Source organism: Myotis nattereri (assembly GCF_964212035.1).
Source record: "Myotis nattereri genome assembly, chromosome: 10".
NCBI lineage: Eukaryota > Metazoa > Chordata > Mammalia > Chiroptera > Vespertilionidae > Myotis > Myotis nattereri.
The window spans coordinates 76,606,941-76,631,981 of NC_138085.1; the positions used below are offsets into that span (position 1 = coordinate 76,606,941).

A 25,041-nucleotide genomic window follows, 5' to 3' on the forward strand; every position below is an offset into this window, starting at 1 on the left:
CTATTTCAATTACAATTTATAAATATATCCTGTGTGTTTCTCTAGGCAACTACAGGAGGTAGAGAGTATTGACTTCTACCAACTGGTTAAAGCAAACCTCAGAAAGGTTAAGTGACTGGCCTGAGGTCACAGCAAGCAGGTGACAGAGTTGGGTTTTCCTGGCTTGGTCAGTTGTGGTCCTGTCTCATCATAAAATGGAATCCATATGAATTTCTATGCTTTTTTTGAGCAGATGACACGACTGTCTGGGTTATGGGTTTGAGGGTCAGGAATCACCAGGGACAAGGGTCGGCCGCTGAGAGTCTCCCATAATATTTCTCCAGGGAAAAGGGAATGGGCTCCCAACCGAGGCAGATCTGGACCCAAACTCCAGTTCTGCTGCCTACTAGCTGGACCCACTGACTGTGCTCCCAAGGACCTGCCCTGGCCGGCACCCCTGGCAGAGTATGTGGAGTCAGATCTGCTGGGAGACACAGGCCTGCTGTGCCCTGCAGTGTCTTCCTGCATCTGGTCCCACCACACTTGCTCTGAGAAGAGAGGCGACCCTTGTTAGCTCACCTGAGCCCCGCGGTGAATCTGAACTGAGATGTAAATCATGGAGCAGATACCTGAGGGCGGCCAAAACCTGAGAGATCAGAACACCTTCATCTGAACCAGTGATGGCGAACCTTTTGAGCTCGGCGTGTCAGCATTTTGAAAAACCCTAACTTAACTCTGGTGCCGTGTCACATGTAGAAATTTTTTGATATTTGCAACCATAGTAAAACGAAGACTTGTATTTTTGATATTTATTTTATATATTTGAATGCCATTTAACAAAGAAAAATCAACCAAAAAAATGAGTTCGCGTGTCACCTCTGACACGCGTGTCATAGGTTCGCCATCACTGATCTAAACAGACTGAAGTCCCGGCAGACTATGCCCGCGTGAACAGGTGCCTGGTGATACACTGCTAAGAGCCCTCACTCCCGCCTCTTCAGCCCGGGCCCCCGCCCCACGGAGAGGGGAGTGGCCAGGGGCTGGCACCTCGGACCCACCACCCACCGGAGGTCACACAGAGAGGCTACAGGGCCGTAGGCAAACAGAACACTCTTCAATCTTATGGCCCTTGACCCCGCGTTGTGTGCGGAGAACATTTGTTTTGTCCTGTGGAAAGTCCCCAAGTGCATGGGCTGACAGTCCATTCCAGTTGGCCCTCTCTGCTAAGTCGGGCCGAGTTTCCCATGCTTCCGTTCCCGTGATCCATCCCTCGGCCTTGCAGATCAGAAAGTGACCCCCTGGGCCTCCTCGGGATGGATCTGAGGCTGCTCCTTCCTGGGGCCCAGGCAGCCAGCGGCTATTGTTAACCCTCGGAGTCCCTCCCACCTCTGCTGGCCTTCCTGTCCTGCCGTGAGCCTCCCTTGGGGGCCCACTTAAACTGAAGACAATTGCTTCGGATAGATTTAGCCTCCTCCCTGGGTGGCTAAAATTATCAGAAAGTGAATGGTAGTGTCGCTGACCGCAGCCCTCCCCGGCCTTCTCCTGTCCTGGTCCATTTGAGCGGCCCTCGGGGAGCCTGGGACAGCCCCCGCCCAGGCACACATGCCAGCCCCAGAGGAGGCAGGTCTGCTGCTTCCCTCCCTTCCTTCCCCTCCGACTGCTGGCCCACGGCCCTCTCCACGCTTGCTTCCCGCTCGCCTGTGGGAGTTGCTCAGTTGCTTTTGCTCTTGCTGTTGGCCAGCTCCCAGCTCCTGTACTATTCCACTGCATCCAGAATGCTCTCAGGAAGAAATGATATAGATTATTTTTAACGCCCCAGAGAGATGCGCTCAGGGGTAGGTCCCCAAAAGGAAATAGTGGGAGAGAGCGTTGGTTGCGGGCCTGCAAGTGGCCCTGCATCTGTTCGTCCTCTAGCAGAGCCTCTCGCCCAGACACCAAAAGGAGAGTGAGCATGTCTTGCAGGGCACAAAAGCCCTCACCCACATCATTCCTGAGGCTTCTCAAGGCTCCGTGTGGCAGGAAGAGCAGTCGTATACAAGGTGGCAAAAGGGGTGAACCAAGCCCCAGGCCAGGAGGTGACTGGCCTCATGTGCATGGACCCAGGACTAACTCTCAGGTGCCTGACCTCCAGCTGCAGGGTTCATGTGTCAGCTGGGATGGGAACAGGCTGGGCACACAGTCCCTTCACAGGGACCCAGAGACCCTCCCCAGAGAGCTGTGGCCCTGCCTTTCCCTTCTCTCCTCCAAAATGACCAACCCCTGCAGGTGCTCTCCCTCTCCACTGAGTAGAGAAATGTCACAGGCGGTGTGTCAGGCGGGCTGGGATGGACTCTGTTGTCCTGGACTAAGAATACCACAGGCTCCGTGTCCCTCTAAAAGTGCCCCAGTTAGGACCATGCAATTGTTCGTCACCTCACTAAGGCTAAAGACCCAGCATGTGGGCAGCTGGTGGCTGACCTGATTCAGGACACATCTAGTTCTATGATTAGTGAGGGGAACAGAGAACAAGGTGTCCGCTGGAGTGGGGGGTTGGGGGAGGGAGGCTGGTTGCACCTGCGGGGAGATTCTGTAGCCTCAGGAGGAGGCCCTGGCCATGTCTGGAGGCGCTGGGCGGGATAAAAGCATCAGGGAGAAAAAGCAGACCCTGACCTCCCTGAGCTGGGCCCTGCACCGGGAGACAGAATGCACCTGGGCGACGACCGTGCCCCCTGCACCGGGAGACAGAATGCACCTGGGCGACGACCGTGCCCCCTGCACCGGGAGACAGAATGCACCTGGGCGACGACCGTGCACCCTGCCCCGGGAGACAGAATGCACCTGGGCGACGACCGTGCCCCCCTGCACCTGGAGACAGAATGCACCTGGGCGACGACCGTGCCCCCCTGCACCTGGAGACAGAATGCACCTGGGCGACGACCGTGCCCCCTGCACCGGGAGACAGAATGCACCTGGGCGACGACCGTGCCCCCCTGCACCTGGAGACAGAATGCACCTGGGCGACGACCGTGCCCCCTGCACCGGGAGACAGAATGCACCTGGGCGATGACCGTGCCCCCTGCACCGGGAGACAGAATGCACCTGGGCGACGACCATGCCCCCTGCACCGGGAGACAGAATGCACCTGGGCGACGACCGTGCCCCCCTGCACCGGGAGACAGAATGCACCTGGGCGACGACCGTGCCCCCTGCACCGGGAGACAGAATGCACCTGGGCGACGACCATGCCCCCTGCACCGGGAGACAGAATGCACCTGGGCGACGACCGTGCCCCCCTGCACCGGGAGACAGAATGCACCTGGGCGACGACCGTGCCCCCCTGCACCGGGAGACAGAATGCACCTGGGCGACGACCGTGCCCCCCTGCACCGGGAGACAGAATGCACCTGGGCGACGACCGTGCACCCCTGCACCGGGAGACAGAATGCACCTGGGCGACGACCGTGCACCCCTGCACCGGGAGACAGAATGCACCTGGGTGACGACCGTGCCCCCCTGCACCGGGAGACAGAATGCACCTGGGCGACGACCGTGCCCCCTGCACCGGGAGACAGAATGCACCTGGGCGACGACCGTGCACCCCTGCACCGGGAGACAGAATGCACCTGGGCGATGACCGTGCCCCCTGCACCGGGAGACAGAATGCACCTGGGCGACGACCGTGCCCCCTGCACCGGGAGACAGAATGCACCTGGGCGACGACCGTGCCCCCTGCCCCGGGAGACAGAATGCACCTGGGCGACGACCGTGCCCCCTGCCCCGGGAGACAGAATGCACCTGGGCGATGACTGTCACCCCTCCAGGGGGCACTCACATCGTGGTCTCAGTGCCAGCGCCCCGGGAAAGCAGGATTTGTGAGCTGAGCTATAGATGGCACCAGAGGCAGGAGCCGGGAGGGAGAACAGAAGCTGCAAGCAGGGGCAGCGTGAGGCCTCCAGGAGAGCACTCGTGCTCCGTCTGGGCAGGAGGCTCCTCAGATTCCTTCAGCCCCGTTCCCGTCAACAAACACTGATTGAGCGCCTACTGTGTGCCGAGCCAGGGCAGTTACTGACGGGGAGCAGGCACTGCCTTTGAGCAGCTCCTGGGCCAGGAGGGACGTGGGCAGGCTGTCCCCTGCCTGTCCCGCTGGAGCAGAGGAGGAGCCCCAGGGAAGATGTGTTGGATCAACTTGTTCTGGCCTCACAGACAGAGATATGGAGGGCGGGACGGGAAGCGGAGCTCGGTGAGGATGCACAGGCGGTCATCTGGGCCACAGAGCCAGGCCTCGGGAGCTGGGTCAGCATCCGGGATCCCCAGGGACCAGGAACCTGGCAGCAGCCTGAGGCCAGTTCATAGGGTCTTGAATCCCAGGCTGAAGCATTTGAACTTGATTCCCAGGCAATCGGGAGTCAAGAGATGTTTCTCAGTGACTCAGGCTCCTTAATAGCCTGGGAGCGCTGGTTCCTGATGATGTCCCGTCCCCCCCACCCCCCACCCCCCACCACCACCACCTCACCCCCAGGTGTCTGGCTCGCTCTCTCTCTGCAGCACCACCACTGAGAGGGAGGCTCCAACTAGAAGCGGCTGAGCCGTGGGCAGCACCAAGGCAGGGTGGCTGCCAGGAGCACCGAGCGCTTGGCCCGGGCTGGCTCCGTCTGTGGGAATCGCTCTGTCCCTGCAGAGAGAGGCTTCCCAAGGGAGGTGGCTCAGGGCCACTTGGATGTGCTAAGCAGGACTGATGTCAAACGGGTACAGCTAGCCTGGGAGGACCTAAGAGTCCTCAGAAACTTTTCCACTGTTTGCTGCAGCAAGGAGACTTTCCATGACCATTTGGTAACAAGCAAAGGCCGTTGTGTGCATTGGACAGTGTCTGAGCGCCCTGGGCTGCCGTAGCAGATAACCACAAACTCCGTGGCTTAAAGCGGAAGTGTACATTCTCTCCGTTCTGGAGGCCAGAAGTCCCCAACCAAGGTGTCGGGAGGGGTGTGGTCCCTTCGGAGGTTCCAGGGGAATCTCCTCTCTTGCCTCTTCAGCCTCAGTGGCCCCAGGGACTCCTTGGCGTGTGGTGGCGTCACTCCGAGCTGGCCTCCCTCTGCATGTGCCTTCTCATCCCCTGTCTTCTCCTCGCCTGTCTCTCTCAAGCACACTTGTCCCTGCGCTTCAAACCCACCTGACAACCCATGATCATCTCATCTCAAGATCCACAGCCAATTACATCTGCAAAGACCCTTTTTTCTAAAGAAATCACAGGCTTGGGGCCTGGGGCGTAGGGTGGGGCATATCTTCTTAGGGGCCGCCATCCGACGTGCATTACACACAGTCTTTGGAATGAGACAGAGCCAGGCTGAAATCCTGTCTTCACTCCTTGCTCACGTTTAGTCATCTCCCTGCACCTCATTGCTTTTTAAAAAAATATTTTTATTGATTTCAGGGAAGAAGGAAGAGGGAGAGAGAGAGATGGAAACATCAATGATGAGAGAGAATCATTGATTGGCTGCCCCCTGCATGCCCCACACTGTGGATTGAGCCCTCAACCCGGGCATGGGCCCTGACGGGGAATGGAACCCATGACCTCCTGGCTCATAGGTCGATGCTCAACCCCTGAGCCATGCCGGGGTGAAGCTTGTTTCTCTATCTTAAATAAGAATATCTATTTATAGGGCTGTTTTGAGAATTGCATGAGTTAATACTTGCTTGGCATACAGTGCACAGTAAATGGCATTGCTGACAATGATGATGATGATGATGATGATGATGAACTAACTCAGGGAAGAGAAGACATGTATCTGCCCAGCGTCACACAGCCAGACCTGGAACTCAGGTCTCTCTCACTAAGCTCTGTCGCTTGTTCCTCAGTGACATCTCATGCTCCTCAGGTCTGTCCCAGGGACTGTGCGCCCCTTGGCGGGAGAGGGAACAGCATCCGAAGTGGAGTGAACAGCCAACTACTGGCCCCAAGGAGGCGAGGTTAGGATCAGAACTTGCCTTGAGTTATTCCACTGGCAAGAGGGAAAATCAAATTTGGCCTCCCCTTGTATAAGAAGCAGCCTCACTCTGGGGTGGGGGGGACTTGGAAGGGGAGGGATTTGACCATGTACCCCATGGCTGCCATGGGGTGGGCTCCACCAAATGCTGTCTCATCAAGCCTTGCCTCTTCCCTGCAGACTAGGAACGGTATCCCATTCAGAGCTGAACTCTCTCATGGTAAGAAAATGACACCCTCTTCTCCATCTGGGGAAGCAGCTATAATAGGGAGACGACACCCCTGGCCCCAGATGAAAGAACCAGTGCCAGCGAAATAAAGGCAGGATTCATTCCTCCCTCTCGGAAGTCTCTGCAACCTGACCTCCCGCCCCCCAAAAGACACGGTTGACTTTGATCTTTCAAGCCCCTGCACTCAGATTTCCCCTGCTGCCTCGTGAGGTTCCTGCCAGCTTTCACAGGGGGGGACTTACTAGGGCGGTTGCTGCTTACGGTGACACGGGCGGGCGTGGTGCTGAACTCTGGGGGAGAAAGGCATGGCCCCGGCTTCTGTCTCGGGTGAGATTAAACCAAATAGGTTCCAGGCCCTGGGAGCCTGGTGCTGCTTGCTGATCCCCGGGGAGGACAGCAGGTCCTGGCTGCCCAGGACAGTGCCTGAGGGGTGGAGGTAGGGACAGGCCTTAATGGGTCCTGGCTGGGTCCTCAGGAAGCTCATCAAGGAACAAATGTATCACCTGAAAAGGAAATTGGTGGAAGGGGCAGGGAGCGGAAAGGACAGGAGTGTCTCCCTCCTAGTGAAGCATGGAAAGTTCTGGCAGCAGGAAAAATGGACGAAAACAAAAGGGAGTGCATGGACATCATGGTAGGAACGTGGGGGTGGGAGGGAGGGCAGATGTGGCTCTTGGCCAAGTGGTGATTCATAGGCATGAAGTCCTACAACCACAGGGGGGTCCAGAGCTGTGTCCTGGGACCCAAGGGGTCTCTGAGACCTGAGGCTCAGGACGAGGAAGAGGGAGCCTGTCCCCATCCAGGTGATTGGCAAACTTTCACAGATGCCCTCTTGGCGGCCAGCACGGTGGTAGGCCCCTGGATATAGGACCTGGCACCAGCCGTAGCCTCTGGACTGACAGATGGTAGCAGTCGTGTGGGCTAAAGGCGAGTGTGGGCCTACAGCTCTGGAAATGGAAAGACTTTCTTCTGGGCTCTGAGCCCCTCCTGGGAAAGCTCCCAGGGTCTTGGAGCACAAAGGGTGAGGCTGAGGGAGAGGGGCAGTACCACCTCTGTGCCCACCCCCATGTGCAGGGCCACTTTTCTCCTCCTCTCTTCTTTGCTATCTCTTCTGGCCAAGTCCAAACTCAACCCAGCTCATTAGCCAACCCAACTCAATGACCCAAGAATGAGGACAAGCTCTTCTCCCCTGGAGTCTTCTCACATCTGAGATCATCTGGGGCCATCATCCTTTGTTGCCAAGACTGTACTTAGCTCAAGACTGTCAACAAAGGGGGTTCGGGTCGGGCCCCTTCTTGGTGGCATCTGCTTGGGTGGCCCATCATGCCAGGCCCTGCCAGAGAGAGACACAGGCCGGACGGGGCTCTCTCCCCATGGGGGATCGGTAAGTCATCCTTTGTCACCTGGACAATCACAGTCCGGCTTATGATCTGAGAAGCATTTTAAGTCCTTGGAGAAAAGGGAAAATTGCAGCTATCCTCTCAGGTAGAGGATTTAAGATTTCTTGTGCAATGTCCATCTCAGCAGCTCATTCCCCCTTCTGTCATTTCCCAGAGCGCCCATGCACCCCTGGATAACGTCTGAACGTCTCCATGTAGCTTATGAGACCTAACACAGTCTGCCCTTTACCACCGCAGCCCTGCCACTCCACAGGCTCCCGCTGCCCAGCAGGGTTGAATTAATTGCCAGGTTCCGAGCAGACCACGCTTGCTGGCTCCCGTGCACCTCTGCACAGAACACTGTCCTCTTGTCTTTCGGGAAAGCTTCTGCGCATTTTCCAGCACAGCTTGAACTTCGGTAGGGGGCACTCAGTGGAGGGGTGGGTAGAACGAAGTGCCCCTCTTGGACTTACATACCTCTCGTCCTGTGAAATGATTAAGCTGAGGAGGAGAGTAAATGGACCTAAGTGTGTTCAAGTTTCCCATCCAAGGTAAGTGCTCCGAACAGGCACATATTCTAACTACACTCCAACGGGCATCAGACCATGGCAAACAGAGGGCAGACATTTGAATTTCTTCATCCCTTCCCCCCCAAAACATAGAGACATTGGAATAAACTTCCTCATGAGCCACTGCCTACACTGTCCACTGATCTCCCGCCCCCACCCCCACACCTCCCCAATGGGGGTCTGGAGGAAAGACCCAAATGTCTCCCCAGGAAGATGGAGTCCATGTGGGCATCTGCTGGCCAGGGTGCTCCAAGAAGATGCATGAGTGCTAGAGTCCCCTGCTTGGTGTTTGGGCTTCCTGGGTGGGGAGAGGGCCTGGATTCAATGTGGATGAGGATATCAATGGTAGAGGGTCCCCCTGAAGAAACAAGAGGGTCCTTCCAGCTTCCTCCCCTTTAAGAGCACCTCCTCCTGCTCTGCCTGCCGGTCCAGCCAGGCCCTTGGGGAGAGCTGGTCCTTGGCTTCCTTCTCTGCTTCTGCAGAGCCAAAAAGGGTGGGTCAGGGCTGCCGCCGAAGGGGGAAAGAAAGGCTGTTTTCATGAAAGACGGTATTGATTCCATTTTGAAAAAGGAAGAAACCCCACTTCTGAAATGAGTCACTGTGGGAACCATTTGAAATGTGACATTTTTCTTTTTGTTTCTTCTTTTCCTTCTGGAACTTCAGAGTTGAGTCTGGTGATGGAAGTGGGTAAAGACTTAACAAAGTAAGTTCATAGACTGTTCCTTCTTACGTCTCCCTCCCACGCATTCACTCATCTTCAGGAACCATGCTGTGCAAAGACAAGGAGGTGGGATCTGAAGCCAGAAGACTTGGGTCAGGGTCCAAGGTCCACAGGTCCGAGAGACTGCAGGCCGGGGGTCCCTGTGGGCGTGCCCAGCCCTTCCTGGAGTCGCCAGCAGGCACTTGCTGCTGGTTCTGGTTCTGACCCAGCCAGAGGGCAGGAGTGAGCATAAGGGTGGGATCACCTGACAGATGATCACCAGGGCTGGCCCATGGCATTCCCTCAGGCCAGGGTGGTCCCTGAGAAGCCAGTGCTGCTGCACAGAACATCCCCCTGCTGGGGGAGGGGGGGGGAGGGGAGGGCAGAGTGGAGAGTGCCTCCTCTCCCAAGCTGTGTTTGAAGGGACTGTCTGGTATTTCCTTAAATAGGTATCAAATGGAAAATGTTGTAAGATCCCTTGTGAAAGTATTTTCCTCTAAAATAGAAACTCTGCTTAATATTACCCGCTTTCTAAGAATAAACCCCAGAGTCCACCAGGAGCCCTTTCTCCAAGGATGATGGGGGGAAGGTTGGGAAGGCAGAGACCCAGAGAACTTGAGCTCATTTGTCTACTTCTAGAGTCAGTCTCCCTGGGCTAGAAAGGACACCCCCCTCCTGCCCCCCCCCCCCCACACACACACACACACAGTCGTTTCTGAGTAAGATGGGGTCATACTTGGTTAGGAGAAGCCCTAAGTCTCTTCATGGTCCCAGATGACACCCCAGCTCCTGGCATCTCTTCAGAATTCAAGGCAGAAAGAGGAAGGAAGAAGCACCAGGTCAGCCCTGTCTGCTCCGTTGTCGTTTTCTAATCAGGAGAGCTAAAGTCCTCCGAGAGCCTCCAGCACACCCCGCCTGTATGTCACTGCCCAGAACTGCGTCATGTGGCCAGTCTGCCCCAAGAACAATCAGGACCTCCAGTCTTCTGTCTGTATGTGTTGGCTACTTTTTAGAATTTCCCCCCAAAACTGTCCATAACAACCTTGCAAGGTGGGAAGAACAGGCATTACTTAGGCCCAGGGCTCACAAAGGATTTGTCCAGGGTCACAAAGAGTCCATAACTGAGCCAGCCCTGGAACCGGGTTTCCTGGCCCGCAGCTCTGTGCACAGCATGCCTAATCCAATGTATGAACCAATCAGCGGTCGCCAACCTTTCAGGGACCTCACGGACCACCAGCTGGCGACCGCTGAACCAAGATGATCCTCCAAGACAGGTCATTGCTTCTGGAATATAACCTTGCAGGGAGGCAGGCATGATCTGGGCGAGCTCCTAGCTGCCTTTAAAGACCGAACATCAGAATCTGGGGCAACAGTCCTGCTCCATGCATCGAAGGGTACAGTCCAGGCATTTCCTGCCACTTGAGAGGGTACTTGCTTGATTAAATCAGTGCAGGTTCCTGACGTCTCTGAGAGTTGAGTTGCTATGAAATAGGCTGACTAGCCTGGCCAGAGAGGCAGAGAGAGGCAGAGGAGGTAGCAGCAAAGAACTCGTGGAACCTCTGCCTGGGCTCCTGGAGACCCTTTCTCGGGTTGTGCTTGTGCAGGCCCTTGGCTGGCAGGGTAGGCACAGAGGGGAAGTTGGTGCCCAGTGAGGTGGGTACCAGTGCCTGGGTGGCGCAGGCTGGCTAAGTGGAGCGAGGAGCCCAGCGGTGGGATGGAGCACTGAGGGAGGAGTGCGTAAACCCAGTGCCCAGGCAGGAGGGGGCAGTAGAGGCTTCTTTGACTCCTGTGCAGCCTCCAGCCCAGCCTGACCCACAAAGCTTCTCTATGTAAGGACAAGAAAGGATGCGGGACAAAAGGAACTAAAAACATATCCTTTAAATTTCTGCAGGAAGCGTGGTGCCTTGCCTGGCTCTGCCGAGAACAAGAAGCAGCTTTTCTGTTCTTGGCTGGTTTGCATCCTGATCAGGGCATCCTGACATCGACTTTGAGCATGAGGTGAAGAATGAAAAGGAATCACTGGGAAGTGGCTTTGGCTGAGACACCGTTATGTGTTAACCAATTCCTGTGTCCTGGGCACACAGTGGATCCACACTTCCCACCCTCCCTTGCAGTTAGGTGGGGGCCAAGCACCTAAGTTCTGGCCAATGGAATAACGTGTTTACCCATTGAAAGGCGGGTCTGTGTGTCCCAGCAATAAATCTTGCCTGAGTTAGCGACAGTGACACTGGCATCTTATCTGCTCTGCCTGGAGGCAGCATGGGGTGGAGTGTCTGGAATGAGGTATGGCTGGGTTCACGGCTGGATCCTGCCACTCGTTAGCTGTGCGACCTCAAGCAAGTAACTTACTCTCTCTGAAGCCATTTCTCCTTTGGCCAAAAGAGAATAAGCTACTTACTCACACAGTGGTGGGAGGAGCCCAGTCAGGTAATCGCACAAAGGGTTTAGTATAGGCCTGACACACAGACAAGCCATTATTTTATTGAATTGAAAATAGCTTTAGCCCTGGCCGGTTTGGTGCAGTGGATAGAGAATCGGCCTGCAGACTGAAGAGTCCCAGGTTCGATTCCGGTCAAGGGCACGTACCTCAGTTGCCGGGTCCCTGGCCCTGGCCGGGATGTGTGCAGGAGGCAACCAATCGATGTGTCTCTCTCACATCAATGTTTCTCTCTGTCTCTTCCTCTCCCTTCCACTTTCTCTAAAAATCAATGGAAAGATATCCTCATGTGAGGATTAACAAAACAAAACAACAACAAAACAGTTTTAAAGATTATTTTAAAACTTTCATCTGTCCATTTAATATTATATGCTTTATGTCATAAATAGCATGAATGTAAAGTAAGATGAAAGAAGGGAAAGTAGTCATGCGGTCCCCATGAAATCCTTCACTTTAGAAGCAGCTTGTCCTGAGTTGTCCAGGGAGGTGGGGCCGGGAGCCAGGCTTTCAGCTCGAGTGAGGCCAGCCTGACCCTGCAGCTCACTCTGCAGAGACGAGTCTGCCCTGGAGCGTCCTCCCTGTGTGACTGCAGAGCAGCTCTGGCTGGGCACCAGGAGACCCCTTTCTCGCCGTGTGACCGTGTTGTCACTATTTGTCATTCTAGCCATTTTGACAGGCAGGTCCAATATCACTTTGTGGCTTTAATTTGCATTTCCCTGGTGGCTAATGGTGAGGAATAGCTTGTCTTAGGCTTATTCTTCACCTCTCTGTCCTCTCCTAGGAAAACCTCTCTTCATGTCTTTTACCCATTTCCTAACCGAAGTGTGTGTGTGTGTTACTGTTGAAATTTAAGTTATTCATGGAGTCTAAGGATTAGTCTTTCATTGGCTAAGCAGTTTGCAAATATTTTCTCCCAGTTTGTAGTTTATTTTTTCACCTTCTTAATAGGGTCTTTCCCAGCACAAAGGTTTTTAATTTTGATGAGGTCCACTGCATCAATTTTTCCTTTTATGGGTCAAGCTTTTGTTGTCAAGTTTAAGAGCCATGCCTAGCCTTAGATCATGAAGATTTAGCCAATGTTTTTTTTTTTCCCTAAAAGTTTGTTATATATTGCATACTATTATATAGTGTATACTATTATGTACTGTTATACACTGTTTGCTATTGTAAACTGTATACTGTTTTATGCTGTTAGAGACTGCAAACCATTACACACTGTATACTATTCTATATTATATGCTGCAAACCATTATATGCTGCATATCGTTGTATACCGTATACTATTAACATTGTGGTATGTATCCTACCAGATGTCTCTGTCCAGATTATGTGTGTGCTATTTTACATGAATAGGTATATGTTAGAATGTACTATACATATTATTTTATACCATTTATTCCACTTCTTTCAGAGTTATTATATGTTGTTGAATATAGATATACAGTTTCCTTTTTTTTGCAGTGTTCTTCTTAGTGGCCATGTAATCAGTCAATTCTTGTTGACCCTTAGCTATTTCCCTGTTGCTGTTTAGTGGTTTGTAATTGTTTGTGTTATGTTATTGTTGGAGGGATACAAACACACCTAGACTGTGGTCTCCAAGTACCATGCCCCACTAAAAGGAACCAGGGCCACTTAGAGAAATAGCCAATTTCAGGTCCAACGAAGGAAGTGTCCAAGAGCCTTCTTGTCAAACCAACACCAAAACTGTGGGATGGTGCCAAAGGACTCAAGAGCTAACTTGAATAAGCTCCCACCAGCTGAAAATGAGACACGGCTGAGCATAAACAGGGAAATACCGCCATGGGTTAAAGCACACCACACACGCTTACCACCCAGGGCTGCCAGCTGATGGCCTAGGTCAGCGGTCGCCAATCTTTCGGACCTCACGGACCACCAGGGATCCGCGGACCACCGGTTGGCGACCGCTAGCCTGGGTGAAGGGCTGCTGGAAGAGCCTGGGGACACCCGAGCAGTGGCTCAGGGCAAGGACCCACCCAGCATTCCAACCCAGGAAGGACTCACTCAGACGGATGCTCCGTCGTCCCTAATCTGCAGGACATCGTGCAAGAAGAATCCTCACCTTTCCTAAGAGACACTTCACTAGGCTCCCGGTTACAAAGCCCAGACATTCTCCAGGACACTTGAGGGTTCACTGAGCTCCCAGCAGGGGAGGGATAGTCTGTGCATATTATTGCACCAGGATGGAGGACAGAGGGAAGCAGCACAGCCCAACTCCTATGTGCCTGCCCAGCCACTGAACTGTCCACCGCTCCCCTCTCTCCATTCCCGCCACCCCTCCTTGTCCAGCCCATATGGCCCCCACCGGGATCACCACGCGGCCTCCAGGGTGTGGTCCCCCCAGCATGCCCTATCCCAGCAGTCAGGCTAGGCCGGAGTTAGGCTTCAGTCACAAATGCATCAAAACAACCCACGCGGCCTCCTTTCATTCCCCGCTAGCACCAGGCAGGCGGCCACCTCTGTACTTCTGTTCCCACTGTCCTTCACCTCCTAAGACACCCCCTCCCTCTGCGCCTGCTCAAACCTGAGCGAGAGCCCTGCCCCTACCACCCAAAGCCAGCAATGGGGCAGGAGGTCATCTGCCAGGCCTAAGGAGGGAGAGGCCACACTCCGACCCATTCTGGGCTCTGCAGCTGCTGCGGTCACAGCTGTGCCTGCTGCCTGGCTAAGGAATGTCCCCGAATCCTCCCCTCCCCCACCACACAAATGGAGTGCGGAGAGGTGGACGTTCCTGTGAGCTCTTCTCCCCCACATGGTCCCATCCACTTAGGCCCCATCTACCACCAGACCTTGCTCCGGGGAGCAGGGGATTGTCAGTCTGGAAGCCCAGACCGTTCCAGAAGGCCGAGACAAATAGTCTTGCTGTGGAATATCTCGTCCTGTGTGCAGAAATTGATAGAAGCCATTATCACATTTCAGAGCCATTTGATGCTTTCCAAAGTGTGAGCTGTCACTGGAGGAGGGAAGTGTCTGTGCCAAGCTTTTGATGAGTATCCAGTGAAGCCACCAAATGCACAGAGTTGCCTGGCAGCAGCCTGCTTCTCAGCCAGACACCCCATGCGGCTTCCTCGAGCTTCCCGGGGACCCCAGAGCAGTGCCTGGCGCCCCGGGCCCCGACCTGTCTCCAGATGGGCACCAGACCCAGAGCGTGGTGTGGTGTGGTGTGAGCCTTCTGCCAGGACATGAGCAGAGCTGAAGGGATACTTCTGGTGCATTTCCTTGGAATTGCTTTTGTCTTTTCATCCTAATGAGATAGAAAGAGAATGGGAAGTAAGGGAGAGAGAAGAGTTTTGTGTAGTCTGTTCCTGAATGCCCCCACCCCCCAACCCTGCTCCAAATCTAGAATGGACTCACTCACCCTGGAGCAGCCCTCCAGGCCTGCAATGTAGTGGCGCGTCACCGCGGGCATTAGCTGGACAGTGACGGGATTACTCTCTCCATCCCAGCACAGGGAGACGAGTTCCTCAGCCACAGAAGGAGGCTAGAGCTAGGCATTACCAGCTGTTCTTGCTCCCGTGAATGCCAAGATGCCCCGGGGGGACTTTCAAGACTCCACTCTAGAAATAGCAAATCGTACCTCGAGAACATTAAAATCTCAGGGCCTATCTGTTAATGCAGTGCGATGTTTAAGAGCACAAACTCTGGAGTCAGAATGCAGGGGCTCAAATTCCACCTTTACATCTACATGCTGTGTGATCTTGGGCAAGTGGCTTACCTTCTCTGTGCTTTGTTTAGAATCTGCTTTCCCCACTAAAGTACAAGCTTCACAGGAGCAGATATCTCGTCTGTCTGATTCGCTGCTGTGTCCCCAACACTCAACTAGAACAGTGTTCACACACAGTGGGACTCGGTAGATATTGCTGAATGAAAGAACGGATGAAAAGACATGCACATTTTTTATGTTGAAAGATGTGGTCAATTTCTTTTCCTAAAGGCTGGCCAATCATCCTCTTCCAAGAAAGCAAGAGACTGTTTTCCCATACCTTTGGCCACACTGGAGGTTATAACCTTTACATTATTTTTTCCATCTAACGGGGGCGGGGGGTGGGGGGCGGGGGGCGAGGGGGGATGCTATCTCTTCATTTACAGCCTTGCTTTACAAGTTCCTCCCGAGCCACACCTGGCCTACCCTGTGATGCCAGTAGCCAGACTGATTTGGGAAATCCTGTTTGTTTGCAGTGAACATGCGCAGAGCCACAGGCCTGGGAGCAGCCTGGAGAGCAGGTTAAGTAAGGAGGTGGGGGGCGGGGCGGGAGATGCAGCCCCATGGGGAGCAGGGAAGGGGCCTGGACAATGTCACAGCTGCCACAGCAGCTGCTACACACTGGAGCCAGAAGAGAAGCTGATCCCAGGGAGGGGACCTTCGGAGAGCCCAAGGCAGGGCCCAGCATCCATCAAAGGAAGCTGTGTGGGTGGGAGGCTGCCAGGGCTCCAGCAGGCCCCGCCCTCAGAGGGATCAGAGGTTCCAGAGTCATGGCCCTGACAGGCCTTGAGTCACTGACCTTCATCTTCAAAGTCCTTCCCAGAGCCTCTACGTATTCTTCTCTCCCTGGCGGGCTGGTGTAACCGCCAGGGCCTCAAAGCCTTTATTCTTGTTCTGGGAGGTCTTGCATGTCACAGCAGCTCCCCACGGAGGGCCAGCATCTCTGGGCTTTAAGGAAGTGCCCCTGGACCTCTTCAGTGATGCCTGCAGGGGACTCCCGTGGCCCAGGCAGGGCAAGGCCTCTCCTGGCACCTGCCCACGGAACCCACAGCTCCTGAGACCGGGTATGACCTGGGCAACTGCCCTGGTTTCTCCAACGTGACTATGCCATGGGAAGGGTGGCACAGACCTAGTTTAAGAGACCAAAGAGTTTTCACAGCCTAATGCAGCATGTGGATCTGGCTTGAATTCTAGTTTAAGTAAGCCAACCACAATAGACAGTTTTTCTGGCATTTGCAGAAACTTGAATACAGACTTGGTGTTAGACAATATTAAGAAATTGTTCATTTTGATGCTACAACAATGACATGGTCATGTAGAAAGCTTCTCATTCTTAGAGATACAAACTGAAGTGTTTAGGGTAAAATGTGTATCAGTAGTTTGTTCCTAAATACTTAAGTAAAAATGTAGATGAAACAAATATAGCGAAATATTAATTGTTGTTAAATCTAGACAATGGGCATAAGGGATTTATTATACCATTGTCTCAATTTTTCTATATGTTTAATCATTTCATAATTAAAATTTTTTAGCCCAGCCAATGTGGCTCAGTGGTTGAGCATCGACCTATGAGCCAGGAGGTCACTGTTCGATTCCTGGTCAGGGCACATGCCCGGTTGTGGGCAAGAGGCACCCAATCAATGATTCTCTCTCATCACTGATGTTTCTATCTCTCTCTCCCTCTCTGAAGTCAATAAATTTAAAAGAAGGAGGAGGAGGAAGAGGAGTGTGTGTGACTCTGGACAAGATTGGAGCTGAGCATATCAGACCAGCCAGATGGCCTTAAATAGCAGTGCTGAGCCTAGGGAAGCCTTAGGACGAAGCTGCCTGTTCCTCTACGTCCTGAGTAAGCACTCGGAATGTGGAAGGGCCCCTTGGGCAGAGGGGAGGGGGCGGGAAGAGGGGGTTCCAGGACCACAGAGCTGGGTTAAGGCCTCACAGACTTCTGGCAGGGTCAGCCCGCTCCCAGGACAGGGCAGGAGACCCCAAAGTCAGCCTTGGAGCCTTCCCTCCTAAAGACCAGAGACTCTGTTTTGACAGACTGTTCCTGGGGCTGGCCTGCCGGGCTCTCCCAGGGCCGGTGCCCAGCGGGTATGGAATCCCGGTCCCCAGCTTTGGCTGCCTCCTCTCCAGGAGCCCCAGTCAGGTCCATGACACAGGAGGCCGCGCCTGGGGATGTGGTGCGTGGATTTGGGGCAGAAAAGCTGAGGACCTGGCCTAGAGGCCCCCAGGAAGCCAGAGCCTGAGCTCCCTGCAGTGCAGCCAAGCATGAGCGAGCCCTCCTGTGTCTGCAAAAATCAAGCAGCACAATCCTTCCCAGAGGTCAGCATAGGCCCCTGTGAGCGCAGGGGAAGTCACCGCTCCTCCCAGGCAGTGGTGGGCTTGCCAAGCTGGTTCTTCACAGGAATAGCCAGGGCACCCTGACCCTCGCTTATTACCCTTTTTTTAAATTTCATTTTTTAAAATATATCTTTACTAGGGGCCCAGTGCACGAATTCGTGCCCCTTGAAAGGAACTGTAGGCGGTGAGGCTGCGGTAGGCACAGGGGTGGGTCTCAGCCCATCCTCTGTGACCCCACCTGGCTTCTCCAGCTGCAGCCACCTGTCCCCTGTCTGCCACTGCAATCGCCCCTCAGGAGCAGGGGGAGGTGGAGAAGCCCCCACTGCTCGCACCCGCTGATGGCACCAAGGGATCAGGACTGGCACCAGCAGTGGGTGCATGCGGGGCCAACGCCGACAGCAGGTGCAAGTGCCAGGCGGGACGGCTTTGCATGGGAGCAAAGAATTTTCAGTAACCACCAGAGGCTTGCCCCAATGACAGCGACCGGCACCCCACCTTGGTCTGGTGTCCCCGCTCACCTGCTCCACCATCCCACTGCAGCCAACAACCGTCCTGTTCCGCACACGCCCCCTGGTGGTCAGCGCACATCATAGCGACTGATTGTTCCGTTGTTCAGTTATTCTACCATTCGGTCTATTGCATATTAGCCTTTTATTATATAGGATTGATTTCAAAGAGAGGAAAAAAAGGGGGAGAGAGAGATAGAAACATCAATGATGAGAAAGAGTCATTGATAGGCTGCCTCCTGCACACCCCATACTGGGGATGGAGCCCATACCCCGGGCATGTGCCCTGAAACTGCGACCTCTGGGTTCACAGGTAGCCACTCAACCATTGAGCCACACCGGCTGGGCGACAAAGGTCAGTCTCTACCTTAACTGAACCTGTCTGCTTTCCTTCTGCATCTGTGATACCAACCTTTGGGATGTCAGTGTAATTTCCTTTTTCCAGACCCCTCAGGGCCAATCTCAGCGCCAGAGCAGAGAGCACAAAACCCCTCACTGTTATTGTTATCATGTCAATTAGCTGTTAACTACCCTAGAATCACCAACGTAATAATTTCTATTCCTTTTACTTTTTATCCAATCCCAGAGATTCCCCTTTCCCCATGCCCACCTGACCCTTTGCCTTCTCCTGCCTCCCTAATCTACCACCAATGGATTTCTTGTTTCTCCCTTTTGCCTCCTCCTTTGATTGTAATGCATAAAATAAGGTGCAGAACTGCCATTCCCTGGAGCACTTTCGTAATCCTTTGAGAGTTTGCTTACTGGCAATTGTCGTCAGTTTGGCTCAAATAAACTCACAAAAATTCTTACAGGTTTGGACGTTTCTTACGTGGACATCAGAACGCTTTAAATTCTTACGTGGTTCTTTTTCCTGAGGCTCTGTGGTTCTGGGAAGCTTTACTCATAATTCTGCTCCTAGTACCACCTCTGCAGCCTGAACAGGTCCCTGGGCACTGGGCCCAGCGACAGGGCCAGGGCAGAGCAGGGAGCAGAGGGTGACGCCCTGGGCTGGCAGAAAGAGCCTGGCTCACAGCGTGTGCCCAACCTGACTCTGCCTGGCCCAGGGCAGGGGCTGGCGCTGCGAGTCCCAGGGCAAGAGTGAGCCTTCTCCCAAGTCCGGCTGAGGAAGAGCAATTACACCCATTTCCTCCGGGAAGAAAAAAGAATGGATTCAGTTCCGTGTCTGTGGCCTGGTCCGGCCCACGATTCAGTGGTTGTGGGGCAGGGCAGCAACGGCTACAGGGCCAAGTGCATAGGTGCTACCAAAGTGCCCAGGTGCCAACCTCCTGCCAACCACAGGAATATTACCCCTCCACCCCCACCCCTTCGAGGCAGCCCCGGAAACTGCACCCAGGACCACACAGGGGAGTGGACATCCCATGAGACACCCTCCTCCTTGCAGCACCTGGAAGGAGGGGGGGGGGGTTGCCACTGAGGGAGAAGAAAGAGGCTGAGCCGATCTGTACAGGCTCCTCCATGAAAAGGAGGGGTCACCCCTTGCCAGCTCTGCTCAGCCCCAGGCGATCCTGTGTGGGAGAAGATCCACTGAGGGAGAAGAAAGAGGCTGAGCCGATCTGTACAGGCTCCTCCATGAAAAGGAGGGGTCACCCCTTGCCAGCTCTGCTCAGCCCCAGGCGATCCTGTGTGCCTCCTTCCCCTGCCGCCTCTACTAAATCATTTCAGTTAAGCTGTCACCATTATGGAAGCTGCCCCGAAGCCCCTAATGGGGTCAGAGCCCCTGGCTCTGCCTCTTCCTCCTCATGGGGACAGACGGGCCGATGGCCATTGTTCTCAGGCTGGTGTGTTAAGCCGCCCTGTGCTTCGCTGAAAGATAAATTGCGTGTCTGCCCCGAGGGAGGATGGGTCACGTGGCTAATGCCTCTGCTTCAAGCCCATTTAGTGAGGAGCCCGCTCGAGGTTGTTTTTGGGGGTTTTTTTACGTTTTCAATATATTAAAAAGTAACAGTATAAAAATGCTATAGTTATTAAAAAGGATTCAAATATATCAAGGAGTGAATTTGTATATAAAGTTCTACAATTAAAGGGAAACATCTTGATACATAAAAGTTTTAACAGGATTTGAACATTTTAAAATCAGAGCGTGTAAGACTTAACTCTTTCAAATGTTCAAACAGAAAGACAACATGTACAGCCCCTATAATAAAACGTGTCCTTGCACACATACCCTGAGTAAGAGGCAGCACTTAAAGGCTTTGTGAACCTTTCCCAAACAAGCATACTTTCATAAATCATTTTATCTGACTCTGCATTTGCATTTTTGTTCTTCCTAAAAAGGAGAATTTACACTAAACTGAATTTTTAATTAAAAAGAAAAAACATTTACAGATATTTAACTTCCTGAGTGACTTCAGTTATTCAGTCAAACATGATTTAATAAGAAAATTCTAATATTTTAGAATGAAATAGGAAGTGTAGATTTACACTTGATATCCAATTAGAGCAAGACTCAAAAAGCATGTCACAGACCTTATACACCTACATTCTCTATGAAGTTAAACAATATGATTATTCTCAAACTTTATCAATAATCTTTCTCAAATGTTAGTAAAACGAATCATTGAAATTACATTTTCTCATTTGTTCACAAAATACTACTGTATTTTAGACTACCAACTTGAATGTTTTCTATTATATACACAAAATGTGATTCACTAATAAGCAGGTCCTTGCAATACAATAGAGAATAGATCATTAAAATATTTGCTTTATGATACAACCAATACATATAACGCGTGCCTTCCTCAATTTCTAAAACAATTAGAAATTGCGGAACTTTCTTTTGCGCATTGAACGCTTTCCTCTTCATGAAACCCTGAGGTGAAAGGTTATTAATGTAAAAACAGTAATCACAAGTCTTCTCATTTCTGTATTAGACTATAGCTACATGTTTTAAAAGTTTTATAAAGAAATGTGGCATCTTATAAAACTGCTCTGTACAGTTTTAACAAAACATTTCCAGACCAACTTAGTCCTAAGGGCCTAGGATGACCCTATAAAAACAATGTCCTTTGAACACTTGCTAGTTTCGAGATGAATGCCACTTTCCAGCTCTACTGCTGTCTCTCCTGTTATCGTGGTCATGGCTCCAGCCATCGTGATTCCTGTCTTCATAGAAGTAATCATCTCTGTGTCCTCTGTAATGCTGCTCACGGCTATAGGGTCTGTCTGCTAGGTAGGGATGAGAACTCTGCCTGGCTTTACGCAGTGATGATGGTGCATCTTGACGCCACTGGGAGCTTGAAGACTGGTTATAACTATGATTATGTGACTGAGCTGATGGGGAAAATCCTGATTGATCAAGATGTGGAGAACCAAATTTCCTGCCATATGACATCTGTCTCAAAACGTTGTTCATCACTGCTTGTTTCTGAAAATTTTCTGGAGAAGAGGAAGATCTCTGAATTATCTGTGGTGACGGAGTCATGTTATCCACAGTCCTTTCATGTCTGTTAGGAGATGTGGAGGTAGGGCTTGAATTTCCAACATGATGCTGGGAATATGACAAACTCACATCCTGTGAGGCCTGGCTACTTCCTGATCTAAACTGAATTTTGATGGGCCTTCCAAAAAGTTTTATTCCACTAAGTAGATTCGTTGCATAAGGAAGACACTTCATGTTTGAAATTCACAAATGCAAACTGCTTGGGTTTACCGTCCTTATGTTTTGGAATTTTCACTTTTATTACTGGCCCCGCCTGGTGGAAAAGCTCGAAAAGGAGCTCCCACAAGAGAGTGCGATCCGCCGGCCGCCGCCCCCATCTCAGCATCGCCCCCTCCCGTGCGAGGCTGAAGCTCCCACTCTCGAGGTTGTTTCTTAATAGATAGATTAGGGAGGAATTCAAAAAAGACAAAAGGGCACAGTAATTGGGTTTCCCCTTGGCCTACAAGTTTGTCCTCAGACAAAGTAGTCAAAAGGGCTAGGGCTTGCTTGGTTTGCTCAAACTGTTGTCTGGGAGAGAGGGAGAGTCAGCAAGGGGGAGAGAAGGTGCACCCCGGGCCATGAGACCTGTTGGGACAGAGCCCAGCGCTCCATCCCTTTCACACGTCAGTGGAAGTATTCTGTAGGCTGCCTGAGCCCCGGGTCATCGGGACCCACAATCCTCCCTCCAGAGTCCATGCCACGCCCTGCCCGGACCCAGAGGTCAGGCTGAGGCCTTGAGCAAACCGAGATGCTGGACAGCAGCCCCCGGCCTGTCCTGTAAGTGCAGAGTTGGACCAGCCAGACACCCCACCCGAGAGGTGGCCTGTGAGCAGGGTCGAGGGTCCCGCACAGCAAACGACCTGGTCTCAGCAGCAGCGAGCCCTGCCTCCTGCCCAAGAACCTCAGGGCCAAGGAGCCTCTACCCCGATGCACGACCCGGGCAGGACCCTTGGCCGTTCCAGCCTCAGTCTCCCGAGCTGCACAACACAAAGAGGGAGGGGCCGTGGGGACAGGCCTCCCTCATCTGCCTGATAAAAAACTGCACCGAAAACTTTCAAATGCAGCCAATCTGTCAACACTTCCTGAGAAGCTGGGCAGGGAGAGGTGGGGGGCAGGGGGGGGGCTCTCAAATCTATCAGCTCCAACTGGCCCTCCCTCACACAGGCAGGCACTGCTGCTGGGCTGCACACTTCCCTCTGGGTGTGCTCCCTGCCCCCACCCCACAGGCCTGGGAGTGGGTGCCGGTGGGAAGGCTGGGCGGGGCTGCAGGCTGAGAGGCTGCCGTCTGAGGGCCACAGCCCCTCGCCCAAACGCCTGAATTCTTAAGTGTCCTTCCTTCCCTAAGGGGTGCCAGAAAACATGGTCTCCAAACCATTACCTCAAAAGCACAGAACTGGGGGGGCCCGGTGTCCACAGCCCCAAGTTTGGGCCGGATCCTTCTCAAAAGTCAGCCTCCTCCTGTTCACTCTCCTCCCCCAACTCCCCTCCTCTCCCTCTCCTAACCCCTCACTACCCCCCAGCCAGCTGTTCAGGGGCAGCTTTAAACCGGCTGCTCAGACTCTTAGAGCCACAGAAAGCACTCAGGAGTTGGAAATCAGTCCCACTGAGCCCCTTAAAAGAGGGGGCTCACAGAACATAGGGCTTTCCAGCGGGGAGACCCTGTATAGACACTTCTCCGTGGCCCCTGCGATAGGCCATGGGACTCCCCCAGGCGCCTCATTGATTGCCCTGTCCAGACTGCCTCCTTCCATGAGCCCACGTTGGAGACCAAGGCAATACTCTGATGCCTCAGGCAGGGGGCCTACCCTGCCATAGTTGGGAAGCCCTGGTCTCTGGCCCTTCATCATGGAAGGACCAACCAGCCAGAAGTTCAGCTGCACAGGGTCCGTGGCCTGGGCCCATTAGCAGGACGTGAAAGCGGGCTCCCAGGCGAGGGCCCTGAGGGGGGGTCTGATGCCCTGTGCCCACAGGAGACTCCGTTATTTCTCTGCCTCAACCCAGCATCTCTAGGAGTAAGCCCGCAGCCCCTCGGGAGGGGAGGGGAGGGGAGGGGAGGGGAGGGGAGGGGAGGGGAGGGGAGGGGAGGGACATGAGGTCAGCTGAGCCACTACGTGGCCAGACACAGGCCAGGCAGTACGCGGGCAGAGAGCCGAGTGCCCGGGCAGCCGCGGGCCCAGCTGCTCATTGCTGTTTCACACTTAATTACAGAGTGGGAGCTAAACTGCACGTCTGGCCCAGAAATGGCTGTTTGCTCCAAAGCAGGTTGTCTGAGGAAGTTCCCTGTCTCCACCAGCCCAGGCAGCTGGAGGGTTGCTAGCTAACAACCCCCAGACAAGAGTCTGGGTGCATTCTGATCCTGGATGGGCTGGATCGGGAGGCGGGGGGGGGGGGGGGGGGGAAGAAGCAGAATCAGTGAGTTCCTCTGCCTGGGGCAAGCCCTTGGGAACCCCATCAGGTCTCTCTCCTGCATGAAGGCCAAGTTTCCATGGCCAGCTGGGGCTGGGGGTGCCATCAAGAGCCAGGCCCAAGCGTCCCTCTCCTCTCGCTGAGCCTGAACCCCCTGTGAGTCCAAGTCTCCCCCCACCCTAAGGTTAAGGGTTCTCCAGAGAAAGTGCCGACAGACACCCTGTGAACTGATGGGCACTCCCGTTTCCTCTTTGCCATCTCAGGAAGGCCAGGGCCCTAGCAGGAGAGACCAAAGCAGCCTCGGAAGAGAATGGACATGTTCGCGGTGTGGGCTAGGTGCTCAGGCAGACAGGAGCCTTTCAGCAGTGGCTGGGGCCCAGGTCTCCTGGTCGAGCTGGGAGGGAGCGCTGTGGTTTCTGCTTTTGCTGATGCTGCAACAGCCAAGGAGCAGTGTAATTTGCCCTTGGGCACAGCCTTGGTCTTGGGAGCCAGGCTGTACTCTGGTGGGTTCCATGTCTGCCTTTTAAAGATGAGCCAGCTGCCCTAGCTGGTTTGGCTCAGTGGATAGAGCGTATGCCTGCAGACTGAAGGGTCCTGGATTCGATTCCAGTCAAGGGCACATGCCTGGGTTGCAGGCTCAATTCCCAGTAGGGGGCGTGCAGGAGGCAGCCAATCAATGATTCTTTCTCATCATTGATGTTTCTATCTCTCTCTTCCTCTCCCTTCCTCTCTCTTCCTCTCTGAAATCAATAAAAATTTAAAAAAATAAAATAAAATAAAGATGAGCCAGATCACTGTGTCCCTCAGAAGTCCTGTTCCGTGCAGGCCCACTTCCTGCCCTGGACCGTGAAGGGCTGGCCTGGGCTCCTTGCGGAGTTCTGGTTGTACCATTCCAGGTCTGTTTTCCACTTATGGAAAGTTCAAGAACAGTATGACCAGACATTGAGACACACACACATCAGGACACATACCACACACGGATCTCGAGTTTGCAAGGCCGTTCGCATTTTGAAAAGCATTTTCTTTCCTTCTTTGGGACCGAGGCCAGCTTCTGCTCACTGTTCCCAGAAAAACAAGCAGAGTCACACAGAGGCTCTTTCCTCCCCCTTGATGTACTGCTTTCCTTAAAAAGAAAAGGAACTTGGAGCAATGTATTCTCAACAGTGAAAAATGCTGCCTCTTTCCCCCAAGTAGCAGGCTTGATTCTGGTCAATATTCAAGGCGCCAAATGTGCCGAAATTTCGTAAAGAGATGAAGGGAACGGCTCCCTCTCATTTCCAGGTTGGCCCAATGAATCGCATCACGGAGGAAAGCAATGAGGGCCCCCCCCGCCCCCCCCCCCCAAAAAAGAAAAAAGGTCCACAGGCCACTTCTCG

The 25,041-nt window shown here is 53.4% G+C and overlaps 1 pseudogene across 1 annotated transcript; it reads right to left on the reverse strand.

Annotated features, from left to right (window-relative positions):
- Positions 1 to 20,857: 20,857 nt before the first annotated feature.
- LOC308525931 (RNA-binding protein 7-like) lies at positions 20,858 to 21,605 on the reverse strand (annotated as a pseudogene). The gene has a single exon. The product of its transcript is annotated as an RNA-binding protein 7-like (transcript).
- Positions 21,606 to 25,041: the final 3,436 nt, after the last annotated feature.